This window comes from Podarcis tiliguerta (assembly GCF_965153285.1).
Source record: "Podarcis tiliguerta genome assembly, chromosome: 14".
In the NCBI taxonomy this organism is placed as follows: Eukaryota; Metazoa; Chordata; class Lepidosauria; order Squamata; family Lacertidae; genus Podarcis; species Podarcis tiliguerta.
The window spans coordinates 47,948,064-47,975,445 of record NC_139547.1 but is presented as its reverse complement, the minus strand read 5'-3'; the positions used below and the strand labels follow the sequence as shown (position 1 = coordinate 47,975,445).

Below are 27,382 nucleotides of genomic sequence, written 5' to 3'. Positions count from 1 at the left end.
AGCCTTTCCCTGCCCCCACACTTAGGGGGCGGGGAGTAAAGAAGCGCCGCGAGCCCCCCAGCAGGTGGCACTGTTGCCCTTGGCAAGGCCACCTGGCTCTCCACGCCACCCCCACCAGCCCCCCACCCCCACCCCGGGGGGAAATCGGAGCGTGCGTTTCCGACAGCATCCAGTTCTGCCTCTGAACTTTCTTCTCTCCCCCCTCCCCCCCGCCATCTCCCTCCCTCCCTCTTTCTCCCTCGGTCTCTTCCTGTGCAGTGTGGGATTTCACTTCCCCGCCGCGCTATGGCAAGGACGGGCTCTGCTGAAGAAGCAGCAGCAGCAGACAGAGCCGCCGAGGATCAGGGCCCGGCCCCGGGGCGCAGCCGCCGCTGCTGCGCTTAAGCTGGCGAGCTGACGGGGCTGCACCGGGCTCGCCTTCCCCGTTCACACGACCCTTACCCCCGCACCCCGCAAAACCCCCTCGCGCCCCATCCCCAACCTTGCAGCCTTCCCCCTTGCTCCCCGATTTCTCCTGCGCTCCCGAGCCTCCGGATCGCGGGCAGCGCGCAGCGGACGGGATCCGCCTCGGAGGATGGCTGGCTCCGGCACGGATTTCCCCGGCGATCGGCGGCGGCGGCGGCAACAGCAGCAGCAGGCGGCTCCCTGCGCGCACTGAGGGCGGCGGGGAAGGCGACGCGAGGTAAGAGCCGCGGTGCCCGCGACCCACGTCTGGTCCTCCCGGACCCGTTTGCTGCGCGCGTTGGGAGGATCGCGCGGTGCGAGGGAGGGGGAAAACCAGCCTTCCGGGGTCAGGAGGCGCAGAGCCGCGCGCACAGACCCGCAGAGCCATCCACGCGCGCGCGCATTTTTCGCATTCTTGCTTGCGCGGGGAGCGGCGTTTGCGCGTTACGGATCGCGGGGATCGGGGAGGTTGGGGAGCGGCGGCGCTGGAACGATGGACGCGGAAGGGAACGAGGCGGTCGTGGGAATGCGTACACGGAGCGGGATGGAGAGAGGGATGCGGGGAGGATGGGTGCCTTGGCTTGATCTCTCGCATTCCCCCAGCCCCCAAAGTACCCAAGTGAAAGATCCGTTCGGGATCCAGGGTAGGGCCAATTGGCGTGGGTAAGGACGGAAATCAAATAACCACACCTCTTTTGCGCTACGGTGGTGGGCTGCAACCTAGGTGGTCTCGGGGGTGGGGGTGCTGTAACATATGGTGGGATTATTCTTGGTGGTACGTGCCCTGTTTGAATTACGCTTGAGTAGGACTCACAGAGTCCGGGATACCCTCCTCGAGTCGTGCACTAAAGAGCCCAGGAATCTGCCCCACACTGACTCCCTTAGCTTTGTTGACACTGGCAGGGGCTTCCCCATTGCCATGCCCTTTCGCCAAGGCTTGAACCCGGGACCTTTCGCTTGCCAGGCCTGTCCTCTGGGGGTCCCAAGCTGAAAGAGGACCCTTCCCCAGAGATCAGCCGCTGGAGAGAGGGTAGAAAAGGAATGCAGAAAAACGAAAATATCCTCTGGGGCTGGGCCTAGCAGCAGCCAACAGAGGCTTGGTGAGTGTGCGTCTTTGTTTTGCTTTGCCTCCAGGAAGAGAAAAAGCTGTTTTTGCAGAAGGGAGAAAACCTCCAAGTGGCGAGGGAGAGGAAGAAAGGAAAGGAAGGGGAGACCAGACAGCAGCTTGTTTCTTGGCTTTGTGTGTTTGCGTGGGGTGCCAAGGCCTTTGGGGCAGAAGAGTCCTGGCACCCAGGAGCCAGCCGGTGCCATGGGGGACGTGGCTGGCACCCTTGGCACCGGCTGGGGTCCTAGCCGAAATGCCAACCTTGCAGAGGGGGCAGGTGGGTGCCCACAGAGGCCTTGTCTCCCTCGCCCTTGGCTGACCAGCTCACCACCACAGTCCAGGGAGCGATGGGGGTCGGGTGGGAAGGGTATTCAGTTTCTCAGGCAGGGCTTTGTGAGCAAGAGGGGGCTGGAAAGGAAGCTTGCTTTCCCAGTTGCAACCCCCCTCCCCAGAAACCCGCTCAGGGGGCCTAGGAAGAAGAGGGGCCTCTCGGAATGACAGGCGAGATGTGATTTCGGGCTTGCGGGTTTAGGCCTGCAGCTGGAGAGCCTTGTTTTGAAAGAGGCTTTGCAGGCTTCCTTGCAACGGTGCAGGCGGAGAAATCGGAAGGGCGCCCCACAGCTTGGCCTGGGCCCCGGAAGGTGTTTTCCGAATCCGTTGCTCGGCCCCAGAATGGGGGCGGATGGCGTCAGCGGTGTTGTGGTCTGGGGAGCACAGTGCCCCGCTAAGCAGGCTGCTTCGTTTTTGCAGACGTTTCTTCTGATGCTGAAAGCTTTTGTTTATTTATTTATTCCCCTTTCCCAGAAGGATGAGTTTGCTCGCAGGCAGCGTTTGGTTTTGTTTTCTTTTAAATTTTAATTTCAGGGACTGTTTTTAACGTTGCTGCCTAGTGCGATGGCATTGTGGTGAGGCTCAGCGATTTATAAACATCCATCATCGTCGCGGCAAGCGAGGAAATGGCGATGATAAAGATAGCGCATCTTATGTGTTTTATTTTTCAGTATTTCTGTACCACCAGCTAACAAAAGCTCTCTGGATGGTTTAGCAAAAAAAAAGGTTAATGCCATAATTTTAAAAAAATAAAATTTAACATGCATATAGTGTTTAGGGAAGAAGCTCAAAATAGGTTCCCATTATCTTAGTAAGCACTCACAACAGTCCTGTTAGGTAGACCAGATTATCCTCCCATGGCAGATGAGGGTGGGAATGTCGCCTAAGGCTTCCCTGAGTTCTCAGAGGAGGCAAGATTTTTGAAGAGGGGATGGTACGATGAGCTCATGAGCAGGATTTGAACTCAGAGCAACAGAAGGAATGAGAGATTATTGTATTTTTGTCACGGTATAAGAGATAGAAGATAGGTGCGACAAAGGGAGAGAAATAAAAACACTGGGAAACGGGGTGGGAAGTTGGCAAAACAAAAGAAGAAATGTTATGCATTGGAGTGTATACGTGAAACTTTGAAAATTTAACAAAATATAACTGGGAAAAGAGATTTTTGAAGAGGGGATGCCCCAACTCACATAGCTTAGCATACAACTGCCTTTTGTGGCTCTGGTGATAAACCGCCCTGTGTCTTCTGAGCATGTGCAAAGTGTAGTTGCTTCAGCCCTGTGGGCCGCTGTGCATCTTCCCTTCGTGAAAAGCCCATGTGTCATAACTGCATATGCGTACCCTTCAGTGTGGGTGTGCATGAACTGCAAATATATTGGCTGTGTGTATGCAATTCCTGCGCATAAGGGCATTGCGACAAATCTACGTGCTGGTTTTAAAAGTTGCATTTGACCTGGCCATGCTTCTTGCGTAGGAAATACGTCTACCGTTCAGTGAGCACAGGTAAACACGGTCCACACCCACTGGCCTCGAGTCAGGGCTGCTTTGGGTCAAGGTCCACCTGAACCTGCAGGTGAGCCCTACAAGTGAGCCTGTTCCCCTGTATCTGTTACTCTCAGGTATATGGCTTCTGGACCTGGAGGTTCCTTAATTAGCCGGACAAATAGGCACGACATAGACTTTTCCATGTAACTGGCTGGTTCTTATTTAAAGCCATCTCGCTACACCAGGGGTAGGAAGCTTGTTGCCCTGTGCAAGTGGTTAGGCTGCAATTCCCACCGTCCCTGAACATTGGCCTGCTGGGGTGCAGTGTTCGAAATTGGCCAGGTGCCAGGCGCGTTTTTCACCTGGATTTCGACCACTTGTGACCGGGTGAAGATTCCTGGATGACTCCTGACACTTCCACCATCTGGACACGCACTAACACACCATCCTATAGAATATGGTTACCAGATTTTTTTCAATGAATCTGGGGATTAAAAAAAAATATTTTTTTGAAGCTGAGTAGCAAGAGGGAGTCAGCAGTGGGGATGGTGAGGCAAAAGACCCTGGGCCCAAGCACACATGCATATTGTATAAAGGTGCAAAGCCCTTTTTTGCACCCTGTGAAACATAAATGCGCAGTTTTTAAAAAAACTGGGCAACAGCGCGCCGCCCGTCCGTGACTAGGCGCACAGTTTCTCTGCCAGGCAAGGTGCAAAGCCCTTCTTTCGCACCCTGTGAAACATAAATGTGCAGTTTTTTAAAAACTGGGCAACAGCGCGCCGCCCGTCCGTGACTAGGCGCACAGTTTCTCTGCCAGGCAAGGTGCAAAGCCCTTCTTTCGCACCCTGTGAAACATAAATGTGCAGTTTTTTAAAAACTGGGCAACAGCGCGCCGCCCGTCCATGACTAGGCGCACAGTTTCTCTGCCAGGCAAGGTGCAAAGCCCTTCTTTCGCACCCTGTGAAACATAAATGTGCAGTTTTTTAAAAACTGGGCAACAGTGCGCCGCCTGTCCGTGACTAGGCGCACAGTTTCTCTGCCAGGCAAAGTGCAAAGCCCTTCTTTCGCACCCTGTGAAACATAAATGTGCAGTTTTTAAGAAACTGGGCAATGGCCGCCCGTCCGTAACTCCTGAGCCTCCCCTGATTGGTCAAAACAAAGGGGGCAGGGGGCAGGAGATCTGTACTGCTGAATGTCCCCGGTTCCCCTTCGGCAGTGGTGGCGGCAGCGGCAGTCAGCAGCCCAGAGCCAGCCTAGTAGCGCATTCGGCTCTGGCTGGCTTCAGGAGCTGTTCACTGCCATGTTGCCTGCTATTTTTCCTTGCCGGAAGTCCCCATATGATCTGTTGTGCACAAGACACATCATATGGGGATTTCCGGCGAGGAAAAATGGCTGGTGCCATGGCAGTGAGCAGCTCCTGAAGCCAGCCAGAGCCAACTGCACTACCAGGCTGGCTCTGGGCTGCTGGGGCTGCCACTGCCGTGTTTCCCGGGAACAGATTTGCAAATCTGGGGACATTCCGGGGACAGCATTTGTCCGGGGACAGATTTGCAAATCCGGGGACTGTCCCCGGGAACCGGGGACATCTGGTAACCCTACTGTAGGATTCTATCAGTTATATTTTATCTGCACAATCGGAACAAATTTCAAGAACCAAAATGCTTTTTCTGTGCAGCCTGGGCAAGAGAAGGCGCCATTAAGAAAATGCGGCAGGAATATTCCAATATATATGCAGGCAGTCCCTGGATCACGTGACTTTTCTTCTTTAGGTTCTCAAAGTTTTTGCTAGGCGAAAGCTCCCTGGATAGCTCAGTTGGTCAGAGCGTGGTGTTGATAATGCCAGGGTTGCAGGTTCGATCCCTGAATGGGATAGTGGCATATTCCTGGGGGTTGGACTAGATGACCCTCAGAATCTCTTCCAACTCTGCAATTCTCTGATTCTAAGTCCTATTCCTGACCGTTGTCATTGCTGGCTGGGGCAGATGGGAGCTGGAGTCTGGGGTGCCCCAGGTTTGCCATCCCGGCGCCGGCAGCAGCACCCGCGAGTGTGGAGAGGCTTCAGCTCCCCTCTAGTGGACGTGTGCATAAATTCATGCGCGCGAACCCCAAGGAGCAATGTGCTGTACACAGCCTGTCATTTCTCACCCCTCAGCTGGGGAGGTCGATTTCAATCTGCTGATAACGAAGCACGGGACAAGAACGTTCACTTCTTGGCGTACCTTTTGACCCAAAGAAAGAGGAGCCGCTTTGAAAATCGGCGCAGGACAGTGTTACTGCAGATCAGAGTCCATGAATGCAGCCTGCCGTGGTTGGAGGAGAGCCTTTGGGAAAGCACAGCGGAGAGGCCCTGGGCATGAGAGCAGTGACGCTACAATGGTATCCCTGTTTTCTCTTGGGAAAAGTTGGGAATGCAGTCCTGAACTTGGAATTGCTAAGCCAGGGGATACTTAATGTGTCGCAGTGAGCAGCTGGATTCCGGTGTTTATTCTAAAAGTGCAAAGCCACGTGGGGAGGTGGAATTTGAAGCGAGAAGCAGTTGTGTAGGAGTGCCTGTGCTTAACCCTTCCCCACCTGCCATTTCTCCGTTCCAAATCACCAGGGGCGTCGAAAGATACCGGGCATGGGCCAAGGGGACAAAAATTTGCATCCCATTTTCTATGTACAGATGCAGGTTTAGAATTTGAATGGCGGCACAAGGCGAGCCTGCTAATTTCCTATCCGTATCGCCCCAGATAAGCACAATTAATCTGCCCCCCACCCCCAAATCATCCCAAATCAGTTCCTACTCAATTCATTTGTCCCCAATTAATTTCCCAACAGATCCTGCTCCAAATCAATTCAATTCCTTTTCAATTAGTCCCATTCATTAAGCCCAAATCATCTCTAGATAAAGTCCTCTTAAATTAATTTATTTCCCCAACTTAATATTCTACCCAGAAACTGAGATCATCCTTGCTATTCGGTTTCCTCTGAATTCATTGCACATCAAGAAACATTTGGGGCACACACACACACACACACACACACACAAATTCTAGGGCCCATGGACGTACCCTCTAGCAACACCCACTTAATCAACTTCCCCAAAGCATGTTTTCACCTAGTCGCCTTCCTTAAGGGGGGACTGTAGGTCAGTTCTGAGCCTATGTTTTGCAAGGGGTCAAACAGCAGGGAAGACCCTACGCTGCCTAAGACGCTGGGAAGATGCTGCCAGTCAGGGTAGGCGGTACAGGGATAGACGTCAGTGGTGCTGTGGTCTAAACCACCATGCCTCTTGGGCTTGCCGTTCAGAAGGTCGGCGGTTCGAATCCCTATGACGGTGGTGAGTTCCCATTGCTCTGTCCCAGCTCCTGCCAACCTAGTAGTTCGAAAGCAAGTAGATAAATAGGTACCACTGTGGTGGGAAGGTAAACAGCGTTTACGTGCACTGCTCTGGTTTCTGTCACAGTGTCCCATTATGCCAGAAGCAGTTTAGTCATGCTGGCCACATGACCTGGAAAGCTGTCTGTGGACAAATGCCGGCTCCCTCGGCCTGAAAGCGGAATGAGCACCACAACCCCATAGTCGCCTTGACTGGACCAGGGGTTCTTTACCTTTTCCTTACAGGGCAAGATGAACAAATAGTTTAATAGTATAGGGCAGCTTCTTTGTTCTAGGTCTGCCTACACTGTGGCCTACACCCTGGCTCTTGATATAAGTCAAGCGTCTTCACTGCCTGCTGAAAACATTTTTCTTTAGACAAACCTAAATGGCGTTTCCGTGCGCTGCTCTGGTTCTCCAGAAGCGGCTTAGTCATGCTGGGCACATGACCCGGGAAAACTGTGTGCAGACAAACGTCGGCTCCCTCGGCCTATAGAGCGGGATGAGCGCACAACCCCAGAGTCGTCCACGATTGGACCTAACGGTCAGGGGTACCTTTACCTTTACCCAGATATCTAGAACACTGACCTGTGCTCGGATCTGTGTTTAGCTTATCACTGATTCTGAATGCTTTTCAAAAGTTGCTTAAAAACTTTCTGACAGAGCTGTTCGACCGTAGAACGGTCTCCCTTGGGAGGTTGTGGATTCTCCTTCTTTGGAGGTTTCCAAGCAGAGGTTGGGTGGCCGTCTGTCATGGATGCTTTAGTTGAGACTCCTGCATTGCAGGGGGTTGGAATAGATGACATTTGGGGGTCCCTTCCAATTCTACAATTCTATGAACTGTTTTTCCCGGTAGCCTTACTGCTTAATTTTTTCCAGTAAACCTCTTTTGAGGCTTTGTTTTTGTTTTTGTTATCATTTGCAATGATGATGATGATGATAATTTATTTATACCCCACCCATCCGGCTGGGTTTCTCTAGCCACTCTGGGTGGCTTCCAATAGAATATTAAAATACAATAGTCTATTAAACATTAAAAGCTTCCCTAAACTGGGCTGCCTTCAGATGTTTTCTAAAAGTCTGGTAGTTGTTGTTCTCTTTGACATCTGATGGGAGGGCGTTTCACAGGGAAGGTGCCACTACCAAGAAAGCCCTCTGTCTGGTTCCCTGTAACTTGGCTTCTCGCAGTGAGGGAACCGCCAGAAGGCCTTCAGTACTGGACCTCAGTGTCCGGGCAGAACGATGGGGGTGGAGACGCTCCTTCAGGTCTACTGGACCGAGGCTGTTTAGGGCTTTAAAGGTCAACACCAACACTTTGAATTGTGCTTGGAAGCATACTGGGATCCAGTGCAGGTCTTTCAAGACCGGTGTTATGTGGTCTCGGCGGCCGCTCCCAGCCACCAGTCTAGCTGCCGGATTCTGGATTAGTTGTAGTTTCTGAGTCACCTTCAAAGGTAGAGCACTTTGCAGTAGTCCAAGCGAGAGATAACTAGAGTATGCAGTATATTCCTTCTTTTGTTTTTTTTTAATAATATTTTTATTAAGATTTTCACATAAAAGAAGAAAAAGAAAAATACAAAAAAGTAAAAACAATTCAATTTTCATAATATTTCTTGCATTTGCTTGTTTCCCGGACTTCCCCACACCTCCCCTCTCTGTATTCCAGTTCAATTATTTAATCAGCAAATCCCTTCCCTCTACCTTATCCTTATCTTTATCTTAGTATATTATACCTTTAGTTTTTCATCTTTTAACCATCCATTTTTCCATATTCCTTCACCACATTATTACTAATAACCCTTTAACCTCAATCCAACATCATTCTAACATTCATTAATTTTATAATATTTCTGTAAATAGTCTTTAAATTTCTTCCAATCTTCCTCCACCAGCTCTTCTCCCTGGTCTCGGATTCTGCCGGTCATTTCCACCAATTCCATGTAGTCCATCACCTTCATCTGCCATTCTTCCAGAGTGGGTAGATCTTGTGTCTTCTAATACTTTGCGATAAGTATTCTTGCTGCTGTTGTGGCGTACATAAAGAAAGTTCTATCCTTCTTTGGCACCAATTGGCCGACCATGCCCAGGAGAAAGGCCTCTGGTTTCTTCGGGAAAGTATATTGAAACACCTTTTTCATTTCATTATAGATCATTTCCCAGAAGGTCTTAATCCTTGGGCATGTCCACCAAAGGTGAAAGAATGTGCCTTCAGTTTCTTTACATTTCCAGCATTTATTATCGGGCAAATGATAGATTTTTGCTAGCTTGACTGGTGTCATGTACCACAGTATATTCCTTCTTTTGAAAGAAATGCGTAAGGCAAGATGTCTGCAGCTATGCAGGCCGCATGGCCTCCGATGGCGCTGTTCATTCCAGGTCTCTTCTGTCTGCCGCTCGCTGCCCTCGTCCTCCCTTGCACAGGCTGCACCAGCGGAGAGACAGGATCTCACCAGACATTCTCCCTCTCTCTGCAGGCGCTGCGCACCCAGCATGCAAGCAGCAAGGCATCGGGTTCTCTCAGCAGGGCACAGCGGAGCAGTCTGATCTTGCTCCGGAAGAGACCTAGAAGTGCCAGGCTGTGTCGCAAAAGGTGGCGAGGTGGAGAGCGGGCAGGCTTTTAGCGCTGTCTAGGCAACGCACAATAGTATCGCTGATGCTGCCATTGAAAAGCAATAAGACGACGGACCATCGCTCGGTTGTCATCATCCATGCTTACCATACAGAGGGTCCCAGATTCAGCCCTGAGCACCTGTAATTAAAAGGATCCAGGGCTAGGAAAGGCTGCTCACAAGTCCCTGAAAGCCATTGCCAATTAAGAGCAGGGAATTCTGGGCTTGGCGGAAGAAAGATCTGGTTCAATATACGGTTGCTTCAAAATAAAATAAAAACTAATCGCCGAAAAGGGCAGCAGCAGGGTATTTCATCAGGCCATATGCAAATCAAACAAACAATACACAGTCGTACCTTGGAAGTCAAACGGAATCCCTTCTGGAAGTCCGTTCGCCTTCCAAAATGTCCGAAGCCAATGTGTGGCTTCTGATTGGCTGCAGGAAGCTCCTGCAGCCAATCGGAAGCCCTGTCAGACATTCGGGATCCGAAGCACGTTCGCCAACCGGAACAGTCACTTCTGGGTTTGCATTGTTCAGAGCCAAAATGTTCGAGAACTAAGCTGTTTGAAAAGCAAGGTACACTGGTACCTCGGGTTAAGAACTTAATTCATTTTGGAGGTCTGTTCTTAACCTGAAACTGTTCTTAACCTGAGGTACCACTTTAGCTAATGGGGCCTCCCGCTACCGCCGCGCAATTTCTGTTCTCATCCTGAAGCAAAGTTCTTAACCCGAGGTACTATTTCTGGGTTAGCGGAGTCTGTAACCTGAAGCGTATGTAACCCGAGGTACCACTGTATAGAATAAGAGACAGAAATGATGCGCCAATATAAATTAAGACACTTGCCTTACCTGAGCTGGCGTGGATGGTGAATACTGAGCAACTTAAGCCCAAACTAGCCTAGGAAATAAAAATCCTACTAGGTGATGTAAAAGTGTTTCGGATCCTCCATCCTCCTGGAGACACGCACCAGCCTTGGTGGTGACCACTCTTAATCTCGTTGGGCAAAAGATTCCTGCATTGCAGTGGGTTGGGCCAGATGACCCTCATGCTTCTCTCCCAACTCTGATTCTAGGACTGGTGGAGCCCATGCCATTCAGAGCTCTGGAGCCCACTGATTCTAGCTTGGCCCCCTTCCTGCTTGCTGCTGAGTTCTGCAAGGGGCAATGCCAGAACAAGGAAATAAGGGGAAGCTGAGGTCCAGCTCCAAGGGCCTTCTGGCGGTTCCCTCACTGCGAGAGGCCAGGTTACAGGGAACCAGGCAGAGGGCCTTCTCAGTAGTGGCGCCCGCCCTGTGGAACGCCCTCCCATCAGATGTCAAAGCGATAAACAACTACCTGACATTCAGAAGACATCTGAAGGCAGCCCTGTTCAGGGAAGTTTTTAATATGTGACATTTTAGTGTATTTTTCATCTTTGTTGGAAGCCGCCCACAGTGGCTGGGGAAACCCAGCCAGATGGGCGGGGTACAAATAATAAATTATTATTATTATTATTATTATTATTATTATTATTATTATTATTATTATGGCTACCCCCTAGACTGGATGCAATTCAGAAAGCAGGAAGGTGGCGGAAGGCCAGACTGAGATTGGAGGGGCAGGCCTGTCTTTGTCCCCATAGACCAGCCTCCACTGATCAGCCTTCCGCAGCCTAGTGTCTTCCTCCAGATTTTGTTGAACTCCCAGCTCCCATCACTCATGATCCCTTGGCCATGTTGGGAGTTTGAATCCAGCAACATCCCAAGGCTACCATGTTGGCTATTCCTTTCCATGCTTGGTGGGAAGCGTGCCTGCAGATGTCCGGCCTCCAATAGTAATTATTATTATTATTATTATTATTATTATTTTTTATACCCCGCCCATCTGGCTGGGCTTCCCCAGCCAATCTTGGGGGCTTCCAACAGTATATTAAAACACAATAATCCAATAAACATTAAAAGCTTCCCTAAACAGGGCTGCCTTCAGATGTCTTCTAAAAGTCTGGTAGTTGTTGTTCTCTTTGACATCTGGTGGGAGGGCATTCCACAGGGCGGGTGCCACTACCGAGAAGGCCCTCTGCCTTGTTCCCTGTAACTTGGCTTCTCGCAGTGAGGGCCAGAAGGCCCTCAGCACTGGACCTTTATTAATGCCCTACTAAGGTTCTTTGCAGACATGAGTGTCTTCTCTCAAGATAGCAAGCACTTAGATCCTATCTGATTATATCCACGTCTTGCCAGACCTCAAGAGCTCCCATTCTAGAGTTGCCATTTTGCATTTCTAAGCATTCCTTCGTTTTCTTACATCCTACTTCCCCCTATCCTATTGAGCTCACATTGATGTCTTCAGCCTGAGTTTTACAGAAGGGCCATCCATGTGTAGCAGCCAACAATGCCAAGGTACCTGCCTAAGGGTCTTTGCTTGGTGGTCTTTGTTGATTACATAACTGGTTTAATTGCTTTGAGAGTCATGGCGTCCGCTTGGCAAACTCTTGCCGGGGAGGGTAGCTGGTGGTGGAGGTAGAAAGGCAGTTGATGGCTGCAGAAAATCTCTCGCCCAATTTTAATTCCTGCTGGTTATGTCTGTGTGCCTGTTTCTCCCATGTTTTATAAGTTGATGACTTGTGCAGATTTCCGTTCGGCTGGTTCCCGCAGGGTGTCTGGTTTTACCTTGTTTTCAGCTATTCACGTTAACTGAAGGCGCTGGATGTTTCTCTGCATGTTCTTTCACTTGCAGGTTGGTGCATCATAGGGTTTGTAGCCTTACTAAGCGCAGTCGTCCTTGTTATGCTTTCTAGCTGGCTGTCGTGGTGCATGATGGGTTTTGCAGTATAGAAGTTGCACTGCCGTTTTACTGTTCACCTATGCGTATCTTTTGTTCTCGTTTGCACCCTGTATTGTAGGACTTGAGATGGCAAGGACTGGCTAAAGAAAACACTGGGGACATGTAGATGGATAGGAATAAGACTGTGAAAATGCTGCTAAATAATAATAATATACAAAAATGCAGATTTTTGTGAGAATATCCAATGCCTCTCAACATGACAACAATGAAAATTTCCTAGCCTGCTGTGGTTGTTTTCAACAGATTTTTCTCTTTTTTTAAGCTGACTATGTTACAACTGCCAGATTCAGCAGGATTCAGCAAAGCAGGGATACTCAACCTGAATTCTGTATTTTGCTAATTGAGATCCACGTCTAATGGTGAAATTCCTTGTTCTCCTACTGCAGCGATTTTCAGACTCTATACCTTTGGCAAATCCCTTCCAATGTTTGTGATCGCTTTACTGATGGTTTGTTCATCATCCTACGTATGCTTCTATATTTGTGATGGCTCTATTGTTTGAAAGCTGCTTTGCGATTCATTTGAAGGGAAAGCGGCAAAGAAATATAATAAATGGACTCAAAACCACATCGACATCTCTGCTGAGGAGACGTCTCCCTCTCATGCCTCCCACTTCATGCTTTTTAAGCTGCATTTATGTGCTTGGGAGATCTATACTCCGCCTTTCGATCCAGTGATCTCCAAGGTGGCTTGCAGAAGATTCAAACGTGACATAGGTCTGGAGGGAGCTATTGTGTGGGTGGCGCAGTGGATGTTTTAATAGAGCCATATCCCGGGGGCAAAGAATCAGCGCCACCCCTCCGTCCTAACAAGTCTCTCTGGTGGCTATTTTTCTTTTAATGTCTATGCTAATTGCTTCCATGCAATTAATGTCACGTGCTGTCTGGCCTCGAGAGTGCACCCTGGCATGCACCTCCTCCATTCCAGCGGTGGATCAATAGCCGTGGACTGGCTACCTGCGACGGAAGCGAGCCTGCTGTTGTTGACCTTGCTCTGGAGGAGCAGATTTCAAGGAATCCCAAGGTCCCTGGAACACAGTTGAAAAAACACTCAAGCCAAGCGAGTGTGTCTGTTTTTCAGCTTTCAGATGTTAGGTGGTATGACTCCTTCAGCATCCTTTTTTGTTTAAGCCGTTCTCCAGATATCTCCTGGTGAAAATCAATGCCAGCTGAAACAATACCGGCGAATCTCTTTTTTTAATTGCTTTTGTCCGTGTCGAAACAAGCCGACCGGCTAAGTTTAAGGCCCCAATCGGACCCTGCCAGTCAGCCATTTTGTTTGCACGGAAGCGGACCCGTCTCGAGGTGAGTAGGCCCCGACTCTCGGAGACTGCAAGTCCCAGCAGGCCATGTGCCATCTTGATTTCGGCAGCTGCTGAAGCTGCTCAAATCAAGATGGCACATGGCCTGCTGGGAGTTGTAGTCCACGCAGCCCGGGCCGACCCACGTTAGCAGCCACCACCGTCACGAAACGGCTTTCAGTCGGGCGGCCTGGGTTGTTTTCTGCCGGGAGACATTGCTTTTGTCGGGCGCAGAGGCCTCTTTGGTTTGCGCCACTTTGCCAAATAGGCCGGCGTCTGTGACCTTGACTGCACCCATTTCAGGTGTTCGTCTCCAAGGCTGGGGCTCTCACAGCTCTTGCTCAGAGCAGAAGCCGTTCCCAGAGCCTTTATGACACCTGTGTCCTTCTTTAAAAAAAACCAAAAACCCGCACATCTCTGCACAGCAAAACACAGCAGATTGCAGAAAATCAGACGGACTGGGGCGAAGGGGAGGCTTTTGAAAAGTAAAAGTAAAAAGGCCAAGCCGGGTTTTATTCTCCCTTTGAGACGAGCAGGGAAAATCTATACCGGAGGCATGAAAGGGCAATAAAGACAGACTTTCTCCCCTGCTTTCGCTCTCCCCACACACCCCGAGCAAAATTAATTGACTGGATCTTGCCCTTCATACAGGAGCCAGTGCCTAACTTGGTGCCATGCTCCAGAGTTAAAGGAGAGAGCTGCTTTTCCTCTGCTCCCGAGGGCTGGAGAATTAATGCAAAACCCAGCCAGTCCGCAGGAAGGATCTTTCTGTCAGAGGAGAAATCCCATTGGTTCTTGGGCCTTCAGTGTGAGAGCAGCTGCGTTGCATGTGGAAAGTTGCAGGTTCAAGCCCCTACTCCCAGTAAAAAGGTAAAGGTACCCCTGCCCGTACGGGCCAGTCGTGTCCGACTCTAGGGTTGCGTGCTCATCTCGCTCTAGAGGCCGTGAGCCAGCACCGTCCGAAGACACTTCCGGGTCACTTGGCCAGCATGACGAAGCTGCAGCTGGCAAGCCAGAGCCGCACACGGAAACGCCGTTTACCTTCCCACTATAAAGCGGTCCCTATTTATCTACTTGCACTTAAGAGTGCTTTCGAACTGCTAGGTGGGCAGGAGCTGGGATCGAACGACGGGAGCTCACCCCGCCGCGGGGATTCGAACCGCCAACCATGCAATCGGCAAGTCCTAGGCACTGAGGTTTTCCCCACAGTGCCACCCGCGTCCCATCTACTCCCAGTAGGATTGCATAAAAGCCTTGTTACCCCTTCATCTTCCAACACCTCTTCTTCTCCCTCTCCTCTCTCTGACCTCTCATCGTTGTCCCACCACCACTCCCCGGGCTCTGAGTCTTTTCCCCTTGGGGTGGTGGTAGTTCCCCAGCTGCTTCCTCCCCCCATTCCTCTGCGTCCCGCCAGTCCAAGGCAGTGGGCATCATTGCCTCCTGGTGCAGTGAGTTCCAAAGTTTCACTCGGCATTTTGGGAACAGGCTGCTTCCTTTTACCTGTCCTGAATCTTCCAACATTCAGCTTCCAGGAGTTCTAGTGCGATGAGGTCCTCATCCCATCCCATTCCTCCGGGTCTCCTCCCCTGGGTTGGGCTCCTCCCAGTTCCCCAATCTTTTTCCACCCCTCCTTCCCCTCTGGCCTTCCCCTCCTGCCAGGATGTTTCCATGGGGCTCATGGCAAACTGGGCTGGGGGGAAAGGGTCTCAAGGTGCCACGCTCATGTGAGTTGCCACCTTGGTCATGGTTAGGGCTTCCTGGAATAGTCTTTGATAACTTAGGAAGTTGTGTTGCATTTGTCCCTCTAGACTTTCCAGCTCTACAGTCCTCATTCTAGGAAGTCTTTCCCACGACCTGCTACCTTGACCCTTCCAACTGGGAATGCCAGCATTGACCCTGAGAATTTTAGCATGGCAAGGATGTGCCCCTTCCACCGAGTTATGGGCCCTCCTGAAGGTATGGTGGATGGGGGCAAGGGCAGCCAGTTACCATGAGCAGAGTGGCAAAGAGATGCACACATTGGAGTCTGGTTGGTGCTCTTGGATTTGGTATTTGAGCGTACGGAACTGCGTTGCCCTGAGCCAGGCTGCTGCTTCATCTAGCTCAGACATCTTCTTTGGCGATCCCTCATAGCCAAGTAAGATTGTTTTCCATAAGCACGGTTTTAACAATGAATCCATAAGTGACTGTGGAGGCCAATTCTGGATCCACATGTCCTTCCACAGTGGGGACAGAGGTTTCCAGTTGGGAGTTGATCATGGTGAGGGTCTGTCAAGCATGCCTTCCTCTTAGCACGTTTCTCCCTTGCATCCTGAGTTCGAGCGTCTTCAAAGCCCATGACTCCTTTGGTAAAGGCTGTTCTCCAACTGGAGCGCTCACAGGCCAGTGTTTCCTAGTTGTGGGTGTTTATACTACAATTTTTAGATTTGCCTTGAGAGAGTCTTTAAACCTCTTTTGATGACCACCAGCATTACGCTTTCCATTTTTAAGTTTGGAATAGAGTAGTTGCTTTGGAAGATGAACATCAGGCATCTGCACAACATGACCAGTCCAACGAAGTTGATGTTGAAGAATCATTGCTTCGACACTGGCGATCTCTGCTTTGCAGTAGCTCACCTGTCTTCCCAAGTGATGTGTAGAATTTTTCGGCGACACCGTTGATGGAATCTTTCGAGGAGTTGGAGATGGTGTTTATAAGTGGTCCGTGTTTCACAAGCATACAGTAGTGTTCACACTAAGGACCCACCCACTATTCTGGTTGCCCAGTGCCTAAAAACACAGGTCTGAGAAGCTTTCTGCTTGTCTCATGCTTTTGGGGCGCTGGTCCGAGTGATTTTCCATTTGCCCCTGCTTTTTACCTTCAAACTGGATCAGAAATCAACCCCCAGCAAACCCAACTGACGTTTCAGCATTGGGAGCAGGTTTCCCCATGGGAAAGCGGCAGGCGAAGTGGAATTGTGAACAGCCCCTAGCTAGCAATGGCTTCCGGGGTTTTGAATGGGTGGGTGGGTGCCTCTCCTAACCCTACGCCGAGAATTGAACCTGCAGAGCTGCGATGCTTCCCCAGAGATGTGGGAACATGAGGAACCCGTCTTATAACAAACATGGACCACTGGTCTACTGATTGGCAGAGGTTCTCAGGGACCAAGGTCTTTCCTCAGCCCTACCTGGGAACGTGGGCGGATTGAACCTGGTACCTAAGACAGGCTCTGTCCTCCTCTTTGCTTTCATTCCTGCCTCACGATTCTGCCTTCAAGTGTTCCTTTGGAATATGAAAGGAGAAGTGAGGAAAGGGAAGAGAGGGAGGGAGGTGGGGGGGAAAGAGGTACCAAGGGGCCGAGGGGATGTCAGAAGGACTCCTCTCTCCAGGCAGCTGGTGCGAAGAGAAGGATGCGACAGAGCCCTCCCGGGGCCCAGAGGGAGAGATGGAGATTAAATAGCAAGAGAGCTGTGAGGCTAAAGTAGCTCAAGGCAAAAGATCAGGAGGGGGAAGAGGAGGAGGGGGACGGGTTGGGGGTGCGTGCGAAGGAAGGCAGGGAAGCGGGAGGGGGAGAGACAGAGGGAAGCCACCAAAACACACAATTCCTTGCTTTTCCACATCTCTCCAAGATGCAGCTAAGCTATACAAATCTAGCCAGCGTTGAGCCCTTATCTTCCAGGAGCAGAAACAATTGGCCTGCAGGAAGGAGAAGGGGAAGGCAAGGGAGGAAGAGAGAGAGAGAGAGAAGCAATCTGTTTGATTGACAAACAAAACAGGGGGGGTGGAAACACCCCCCCAAGAAGGAAGAAAGGAGGAGGAGGAGGCAGCAGCTGTCTGGCTGACACTTTCGCTTCGACACCTCCCTCCCGCTCTCTGCTGATGGTGCCTCTGCTCCTGCTGCCAGCGAGATGTTCTGACTGGCTGTGTTCAATGTCAGCCGCTCGGCAGCAAATGCCATTGACAAACCTGCTGCCTCCAGCTGCGGCGGAGCTGGAACGAGCCCCAGATTATACCGCAAAGCCACCGGGGAAGAGTCGGGGCAGCAAATGCAGCATCTCAGCGCTGCCTGAGCTCTCTCTCTCTCCCCCCACTCCATCTTCGGGGTTCTGCCTCTCCCCCCAGGCTTCTGCTCTTAATTTGGAGACTCGGTTGTACCCGTTAAGCGTTTCCTCTGCCCACCCAACTGTCCTGGCCAAGCCGCGGAGGAGCTGGCTGCGAACAACTGCTGATCTCGTGATCCGGACAAACGTCCCACCTGCCAATGGTAGGGCCGAGGTGAAATGCCAGGAAGGATGTTTTCTTCTCTCCATGACATTCAGCCTCGTTTTGTCCTGGCTAACGATGTCCCTTCTTCCACTGCCAGCTTTCTCCCAGTGTCTACTCATGGGCCGTTCTTGCAATTGGGATGCAAACCTTGCCTCTGCCACAAATTCACCCCGTCAGTCTTCTCCAACCGGGTGCCCATTCTGCCCAGATGTTTTGGGCCACAACTCCCAAGCGCCCTGAACAGCGCAACCACCCAAGGGAGCCAGCAGGGTGGGCGGGCAGCTGCCTGCAACATGGGGAATCGTCCCCTTAGCCTACCTCGCAGGCTCGTCGTAAGAGTTATTGAGATTACATCATGCAGTGACATCATGTGCTATGCGCTCAGAAGTGCTAATTTCAATAAGTCATATTATGGTACCATCAGCCCCGCATGGAGGCCCTCAGTGCAATAGTGGCTGCTCCATCTTTGCCTTTCAGAGCTGCCAGTTCCAGCCTGCAGAGCCTGAGAGCTGAGCGCACTGCTCTCCCCGGCCTCTTGCACAGCCCCTTTTATAGGCTCTGCCTCTGCCACAGTGGTGCAGTTTTCCCAGGGTCCTAGCTTCCCCCTCCTCCCATTCCACCTTGCTAACTCCTGTGAGAACGGGTCTCGTTCCAAGCCTAGCCCTGAGCTCGTTTGGTAGAGTCCACACCGCACATTGAAAGCGCCCTGAAACCGCTTTAAACAGTCATGGCTCACCCCACCCAATGAGAGTTGTAGTTTGTGGGGGTGCAGAGAGTTGTCAGGAGGCTCCCCTGCTCCCACGGCAGAGCTACAATTCCCAGAGTTGCGTGGGAAGAAGGATTGCACGTTAAACCGCTCGTGGGGAGCAGGAGAGACATGAATAATTCCCGTTCCCCTCGCAGAGCTACTACAGTCTCCAGAGTGGTGACCTAAATGTTATTAACTGCCTGACCAGGGTTGGTAACAGAATGCTAGACTTGATGGAAACCTTTGTTCTGATTCTCCTTATTTTGCAAGAAGCTATCTTTAGTTGAGGGCTCATCCAGGTTTCATTTTGTGCTGTGTTTCCATGCTGTAAAGCTCAGTGCCTGAGTGCTATTCCCCCCCCCCCCCCTGTGCTTCCCCTGCAAAATACCCAATCTTTACCACTGAATCAGAGCAAACAGCAGTCCACGGAAAGCCCAATGGCTGTTTGTTCCGATTCAGCGTTAAAGAGCGGCTTTTCCTGGGGAAGACGAAGGTAGGGGAGCACTCATATATGGAGTTTGAAAGCATGGAGGTGCCTAGATAATCTGGGGCAAGAAAAACCCCAGAGTGCCATTCTTTTCCCTTGCATAACACCAGAACTGGTGGACAGCCAATGAAACTGAATATTGGAAGATTCGGGGCAGAGAAAAGGCAGTACTTTGTCACACAGTACTGTTAAACTGTGGAACTCACTCCCACAAGAGGAGTGAAGGCCACCAACTGGGATGGCTTTCGAATTCTATTGGAATTTAGAATTCTATTGGAATTCTTCAGATTGTATAAATCTTTCGCCTTTTTTAGAATTGGATTGGACAAATTGCTGGAGGCTTTCTACTAGCCGTGATGGCTGTGCTCTGCGCCCACAGTTGGGGGCAGTACTAATTAATAATAATAATAGTGGTAGTAGTAATAATAATAATTTTATTATTTGTATCCTGCCCATCTGACTAGGTTGCCCCAACCACTCTGAGTGGCTTCAAAGTAATATAAAATCATAATAAAATATCAAACATTAAAAACTTCCCTATATAGGGAAGTAAGACTTCTGAGTACCAGTTGCTGGAAAGCCCTGGAGGGGAGAATGCTCTTGTTATGCTCAGGTATAGAATTGTAGAAGGGACCCCGAGGGTCAACCCAGAGGGTCAATGCAGGGATCTCAACACATGGTTCCCCATCCAATTTGAAACCATACCGGACCCTGCTTAGCTTTGCAAATGTGCTAGCAGTTTTATCGCTGCACCACCGGGAGGTCCTGTTTGCAGGTTTCCTGCAACATCAGGTCAGCCTCTGCAAGAACAGGATGATGGACCAGATTGTCCTTATAAACAAGGCCCTCCCAAGTCTCCCCATTTTCCAGGGGCAGCCCCAGATTTACAGAAGCCGTCCCAGTTTCTGATTTGATCGCAGAATGTCCCGCTTTTCCTTTGGACATCCCTATTTCCACCGGGGAAAAGTTGGAGGGTATGGAGTTATGTGACTCCTGAGCCAAGAGGAGAAGGAACTATAGGGCCTTTAGAAGACGTCTGAAGGGAGCCCTGTACAGTCATACCTCGGGTTACAGATGCTTCAGGTTGCGTTTTTTTGGGTTAGGGACCCGCCGAAACCCGGAAGTACCCGACCAGGTTACTTCCGGGTTTCGATGGCCGCACATGCGCAGAAGCGATAAATTGCGCTTTGCGCATGCACAGAAGACCAAATCGCAACCCGCGCATGCGCAGAAGCACTGAATCGCAACCTGCACGGATCACGTTTGCGACCTGAGCGTCCACTGTATAGGGAAGTTTTAAAATGTTTAATGTTTTGTTATGATTTTATATATGTTTGGAAGCTGCTCAGAGTTGCTGGGGCAAGCTAGTCAGATGGGCAGGGTATCAATAATAAAATTGCTGTTGTTGTTGTATTAATAATAATAATAATAATAATAATAATAATAATAATTTATTATTTATACCCCGCCCATCTGGCTGGGTTTCCCCAGCCACTCTGGGCGGCTTCCAAAAGAATATTAAAATACTGTGATACATCAAACATTAAAAGCTTCCCTAAAGAGGGCTGCCTTCAGATGTCTTCTAAAAGTCTGGTAGTTGTTGTTCTCTTTGACATCTGATGGGAGGGCATTCCACAGGGAGGGTGCCACTACCGAGAAGGCCCTCTGCCTCGTTCCCTGTAATTTGGCTTCTCGCAGTGAGGGAACCGCCAGAAGGCCCTCGCTGCTGGACCTCAGTGTCTGGGTAGAACGATGGGGGTGGAGACGCTCCTTCGGGTATACTGGACCGAGGCAGTTTAGGGCTTTAAAGGTCAGCACCAACACTTAATAAAGTTGTTGTTGTTGTTGTTAAATAGGATGTCGTTGTTTTCATCGGAGAAATGTTGAGAGGGTATGATAAACAACACAGCCGAGAATGCATTGCTGCATCCTCTGCTAAACAAACTGGACCCAGTGGGATTTTTCCAAGCTGGAAAATGTCTTCCTCGCTTCCCCACTTGCCGGTTTCGCCTTCCTTATCAAAGCCGGGAGAGGGGAGGGCGGCCCCTCCAGAATTCCTTCATTGCCCTTTTTGTTGACCTCTTGTCCCCCTGCCCTCTCTCAGTTCCCATCAAGGAAATGGCGGCTGGTTGCCTGGTGGTGCTTAGCCAAGCCAATCGGAGAAAGGCCACTGCTGGGCTTTTCATCCTTTGTGGAGCAGCATCGCCGTCCGACAGGGAGGCTCGCTGCGAGCTGTATAATGAGTGAACTTTAAAGGCAACCTTGTCCAGAGCGGACAACCCCTTGTCAGTTAAAAGGGGGCTGCTTAACCAAGCCGCCTTCTCGGAGAGGAGCCGAGTTCGCAAGACGCGACAACTCCAAATTAGTGGCTTTGGAGGAAAGCAGAGACCACCACTCTCTGCCGCCCCCCCCCCCGGGGTCAAGAAGAAAGAGCTGTGGAAAGAGGCGGCTGCGAAAAGCAGGGAGACATAAAAGACGAGGAGGAGAAGCAAACACTCGGCTGGCATATCAACATTTCGCAGCATCTAAGAAGAGATGCTGGGGATTTCAAGGTCTGCAAATCTAGAGACCAGCTAACCTAACCCAACCCAACCCCACCACTTCTGTCCAGATAAGAACTTCACTGGATTTTGCCTTTCCCAAAGGTTATGTCTCTTAGCAATTTATAAACACCTCCAAAATACAGTGCTACCTCGAGTTACAAACACCTCGGGTTACAGACTCTGCTAACCCGGAAGTAGTACTTCAGGTTAAGAACTTTACCTCAGGATGAAAACAGAAATTGTGCGCCAGCGAAGCGGCAGAAACGGGAGGCCCCATTAGCTAAAGTGGTACCTCAGGTTAAGAACGGTTTCAGGTTAAGAATGGACCTCTGGAACGAATTAAGTTCATAACCAGAGGTACCACTGTATATTTTAAAAGGTGTGTTTGAGAGGGAAATATAACAACTTATCACAGTGAGGGATCTGCCAGAAGGCCCTCGGAGGCGAACTTCAGTGTATGCGCTGGACAATGGTGGTGGAGATGCTCTTTCGGGTATACAGGGCCAAGGCCATTTAGGCCATATGTTTAAAAATACAGTGCGAATAATAGTGTAGAGTTGGGACAGGGTGGACTTGGTGGGTGATTGCATAGGAAAGTGATATCGACTGGAAGCAGACCAGCCTTAAATTTGTTTTACAGTGGTACCCCGCAAGACGAATGCCTCGCAAGACGAAAAACTCGCTAGACGAAAGGGTTTTTCGTTTTTTGAGTTGCTTCGCAAGACGAATTTCCCTATGGGCTTGCTTCGCAAGACGAACGCCTTTTTTTTTTTAAACTGCCAATGCATTCCTATGGGAAACCGTCAATACACATTGGTGCTTCGCAATAGGAAAAAACTCGTAGAACGAAAAGATTCGCAGAATGAATTAATTTCATCTTGCGGGGCACCACTGTATCCCATCTTTTTTACCAAGGAGCTCCAGCTAGCAGACATGGTTCTCCCTCACTGGCGGAGAAAGGGGTGGATGCGATCCCTCATCCCTGAGGGGCAGTTTGAGATCGCTGCCTTGAACCCCTGGGAGACTTGCTGCGGGCAGCAGCCTCCTGAAATGCTCACTGTTTGCTACAGGTGGGCAGCCCCCCCCCCATGGGTGCACAGCATTGTGCCACTCCAGGTACTGGAGCAGCCATCTCCGCCTCTGTTCTCCCTGACCTCATTTAATCCTCACAACAACCCTGTGAGGTTGGTTAGGCTGAAAGGAAGTGACTGGCTTCCATGGTCACCCAGTGAGCTTTGTAGCCGAGTGAGGGATTCGAACCCAGGTCTCCTGGGTCCTAGTCTGACGCTTTAACCACTACACCACACTGACCTTTCCCAACCTGGCTGAGGCCGATGGAGATTGTAGTTCAAAACATCTGGAAGGCATTGAGGAAGGTTGGGAAAGACTGGTTTGTCTAGATGTGTTCTTAAAGGTAAAGGTAAAGGGACCCCTGACCATTAGGTCCAGTCGTGGCCAACTCTGGGGTTGCGGCGCTCATCTCGCTTTATTGGCCGAGGGAGCCGGCGTACAGCTTCCGGGTCATGTGGCCAGCATGACTAAGCCACTTCTGGCGAACCAGAGCAGCGCACGGAAACACCGTTTACCTTTCCACCGGAGTGGTACCTATTTATCTACTCGTACTGGTGTTCTTTAACACCCTCCAATTCTCCAAGCTCGTCTCCATGACATGGCTAAAGACTCTTTGTTGTGTGGCTCTGTGCTGGGGTGTCCCATCATCCAGGACGGTTCTGACTGGGGCTGATGGGAGCTGGAGTCCCAACGGGACTGGGAAGGCAGCATATCGAGCCTGTTATCTGGTTATATCCAAGGCATGCAGGAACTAGGTGGTCTCCATGGCTCCCTTGCTAGGTTTACCATTTTGAACTTCGAGAAATAAATAAATTTCCCTTATATTTATTCTCTCTCCTATCCCATCTAAAAGCCTGACCCCCAACAGAAGGAGTTGCACCAAACCAAAGCTCTCTAAGGGTCTTTGCTGTCTGGTCTTAGTTGAGTACACAGATTGGCAGAATCTCCCAGGTGACGGTTGGTGGTGGAAGTAGACAAGCAGTAGTAGACTGCCGTAGGAAATCTCTTACCCAGTTTTGATTTCTGCCAGCTCTGGTTGTACGTCTCTTTCTCCTGTGTTTTTGTTGGTTAATGGCTTTAGCATATTTCTGTTTCGAAATTTGTCTGGTTCTCGCTGTGCGTCTGTTCTTCCCATGTTTTCCGTCGTTGGCCTTAACCCAAGAATGTCTTTTGGGCATGCTCTTTCGCTTGCAGGGGAATGCATCATAGGACTTGTAGTCTTAACTGAGCACAGCCATTCTCCTTACACTTTCTCTCTGGCTGTCACCCTGCATCGTGGCTTTTGCAGTATTAAAGCTGCACAAACACCAGTTTTAATTTCTTCTGGTTCTGGTTGTAAGTCTGTTTCTCCGTTTTTTTCTCAACTGATGACTTTAGCAGATTTCTGTTTTAAAATTCTGTGTGTCTGGTTCTCCTTGCTTTCAGTTACTTGTCTTAATGCCCTGGGTGTTTTTTGTCTGTGTTCTTTGACTTTCAGGACAATGCATCATAGGATTTGCGGTATAACTAAGCACAGTCATTCTTCTCATGCTTTATCACTGACTGTCACACTGCATCATGGGTTCTGCCATATTAAAACTGTGCAGACAATAAGTCCCTCTGGTTCTGGTTGTTCCTCTGTTCCTTCTGTGTTTTCTCAGTTGCTGGCTTTAGCAGATTTCTGTTTTGAAATCCGGCCAGTTCCCGCAGTCTGCTGCATTCATAGGTAGCATCCCACGCAGAGGTCCTTCCTGCTACCTTCTGCTCGAACCTTGAACCTGGAAGTGTCAAGATTTGAACTCAGAACCTTCGGCCTGCAAGGCAGGTGCTCTGCAACTGAGCTACAGTCCTCTCTCTCCCTGATTCATTTATTCTGTGATAGGCTCCCCTTCAGCAATTTCACATCCGGACGACGAAAGTTCTTTGGGTTAAAAGTATGTTTGAAAATCGTAATTGGCCTGTGATGTGTTGCCAGCAGTTCAGAATTCACCTCGGCAGCTGCAGGAGGATTTAAAATGGCAGGCTGCGTACTGAACGGCTCCCTCATGTTCGTGCGCATGCATTTAGCAATGTGCGCGCTAGGGAGAGAAGATGCTTCCCTTCCCCCCATGGAAATTTAACTTCCCTGGAGTAGAATCTGGACAATGCTAAACAACTCTGCCGAACAACTCATGCATCCCCTAAAAGGAAGGAAGAAAACAGAAACATGGGCCATCATTTCCCAGGCTGAGGAACCAGAAAGCCAGGAATTCCTTGCAAATGGAAGCAGGGAGAAGTCATGTGGCGACTCTCGCAACAAGAGAAAATGGGGCGTGAGTTACGGGATCAAAGTGCATAGTTAAACTGTGGAACTGCCTGCCACAGGATACAGTGATGGCCACCCACTTGGATGGCTTTAAAAGAGGATTAGACAGATTCATGGAGTACTTAATTCATTCCAGCGGTCCATTCTTAACCTGAAACTGTTCTTAACCTGAAGCACCACTTTAGCTATTGGGGCCTCCTGCTGCTGTTGCGCCGCCAGAGCACGATTTCTGTTCTCATCCTGAAGCAAAGTTCTTAACTCGCGGTACTATTTCTGGGTTAGCGGAGTCTGTAACCTGAAGCGTATGTAACCCGAGGTACCACTGTATATCTGTTGTTAGCCTCCCTGAGCCCAGTTTTGGCTGGGGAGGGCGAGGTATAAATAAAATTTATTATTATTATTATTAATATGCAGCTCCCCCATATGGGGATCAAACCTGCGACCTTGGTGTTCTCAGCACCACGCTCCAACCAACTGAGCCACAGTGGGTATTGTGTTAATGTATTTTTATGCTGTAAACCACCTGTGACCCTTGGAGGAAGGCTGGTCTATAAATTTGATATAAACCAATAAATGGTGAGATTACAGGCAGCTGCCATGATTAAATTCTGCTCGTTTTATTTGTACGTGGATGGTTGCTACAAGTTGTTCTAGGTACACCCCTTAGGTATTACTTGATAAAGCTGTCTATAAAGGTAAAGGTACCCCTGCCCGTACGGGCCAGTCTTGACAGACTCTAGGGTTGTGCGCCCATCTCACTCAAGAGGCCGGGGGCCAGCGCTGTCCGGAGACACTTCCGGGTCACGTGGCCAGCGTGACGAAGCTGCTCTGGCGAGCCAGAGCCGCACACGGAAACGCCGTTTACCTTCCCGCTAGTAAGCGGTCCCTATTTATCTACTTGCACCCGAGAGTGCTTTCGAACTGCTAGGTTGGCAGGCGCTGGGACCGAACAGCGGGAGCGCACCCCACCGCGGGGATTCGAACCGCCAACCTTTCGATCGGCAAGCCCTAGGCGCTGAGGCTTCGTCTAAAATATAAAATAAATATCTGGTCAGACCATTGGTCCATCTTCCTCAGGGCTGTCGTCACTAAGGATGGGTTTGGAAAAGGGATTTGAAACCAGAAAGTGGTCAGTTGTTCCCAAGATTGCTATGGAATGTTCATACATATTCCAACATCAGCACCGCCATTGTGAAGGGAAATGGAGGATAATGTGAGAGGAAAGGGGAAGGGTAGTATTTCAGTGGTGAAACATCAGCTTTGCTTGCAGAAGGTTGCAGGTTCAAGCCCTGGAATTTCCTGGAAGGACTGTGGGAGTCCCCCTGTCTGAATCTCTGGAGACCCACTGCCATCAACCTACACAAATATTGACCTAGATTGAACAATGGTCAGCCTTTGTATAAGGCAGCCTCCTTCCAAAGTTCCTATGTTTTGGGTGATGAAAGCAAAAATGTTGAAAAAACACACGAAACCTAGACATTTTGTGGGATGTTTTGTGAAACACTCTGATTTCGTTCATTGTCATAGGTGTGAATGTTCTATTGATCAATCCTCTCTGCTGCAGGCAATGATTTTGCATTTCGAAGTTTGTTTGCAGTGTATATCTGTGAGTGTGGCTCTCACGTAGCAGAAAACAGAGTGCAATTTGTTCCCCCAAGTGTAAGGGAAAGCTGAGAAACACACTGTATGGGCACCAGTGTTTAAAGAAATATAGATCAATTGGGAAAGACTTGGGGGAATGGAATGGCTTGCAATCTGTTGTGTTTTTTGTGCTCCGGATAGTTTTAAGTTTGTTCCGTTTTCCCTCTCACCAAGGAAGAATGCGGACCAGACACCATGGGAGAATTTAGATGCGAACAGCATCTAGAATTGGCAGTGTGGGTATTTGCGAAGGCAGGGCAGAGGAGAGCTGTTTATGAGCTCTTAAGAAAGGCTTCCTTCAAATTTAAGCTTTCTTTGGAGCGACACAATGCAGATTCACACAGGCATGTTCAGAACTCAACATCATGTTATGACTTGCATGTGTGGATGAGCAATCCCACTCAAACCCCATGGAGATCTTTCAAATGGCATTATCATCTCATCAGGGAGCACGGTTCAGTTATACCTCATACCAGCAAGTCGCCTAGCAATGGCTTTCCGGGGTTTTAGGTAGAAAACAGGCCTTCCCACCACCTGTTAACTGATCCTCCTAATTGGATATTCTGGGGGTTGATCCTGAGACTTTTTGCATGCAGAACATGTGCTCTGCTGCCAAGCTACAGCCCCTTGCACCATACCAGAACACTTACGAGTTCAAACGTATTTTATCCGGAAACACACATTTATGAAAATGTGTGTGTGTGTGTGTGTGAGAGAGAGAGAGAGAGAGAGAGAGAGAAGAAAACAATTGTACTATTTGGAGAAGTGCAAAACCTGAAGGATATGTTCTGATCCATGTTTTCATCTGAGAGGTGTGAATTAGGGCCACGTTACCACTATACAGTGGTACCTCGGGTTAAGTACTTAATTTGTTCCAGAGGTCCGTACTTAACCCGAAGCTGTTCTTAA

The 27,382-nt window shown here is 49.8% G+C and overlaps 1 protein-coding gene across 1 annotated transcript in view; it reads left to right on the top strand.

Annotated features, from left to right (window-relative positions):
* Nucleotides 1-223: 223 nt before the first annotated feature.
* Nucleotides 224-27,382, top strand: part of RAI1 (retinoic acid induced 1) — a 236,945-nt gene continuing 209,786 nt past the window's right edge. The window contains exon 1 of the mRNA XM_083413305.1: nucleotides 224-682. The gene's annotated coding sequence lies outside the window, so the exon portion shown is untranslated. The remainder of the gene's footprint in view (nucleotides 683-27,382) is intronic.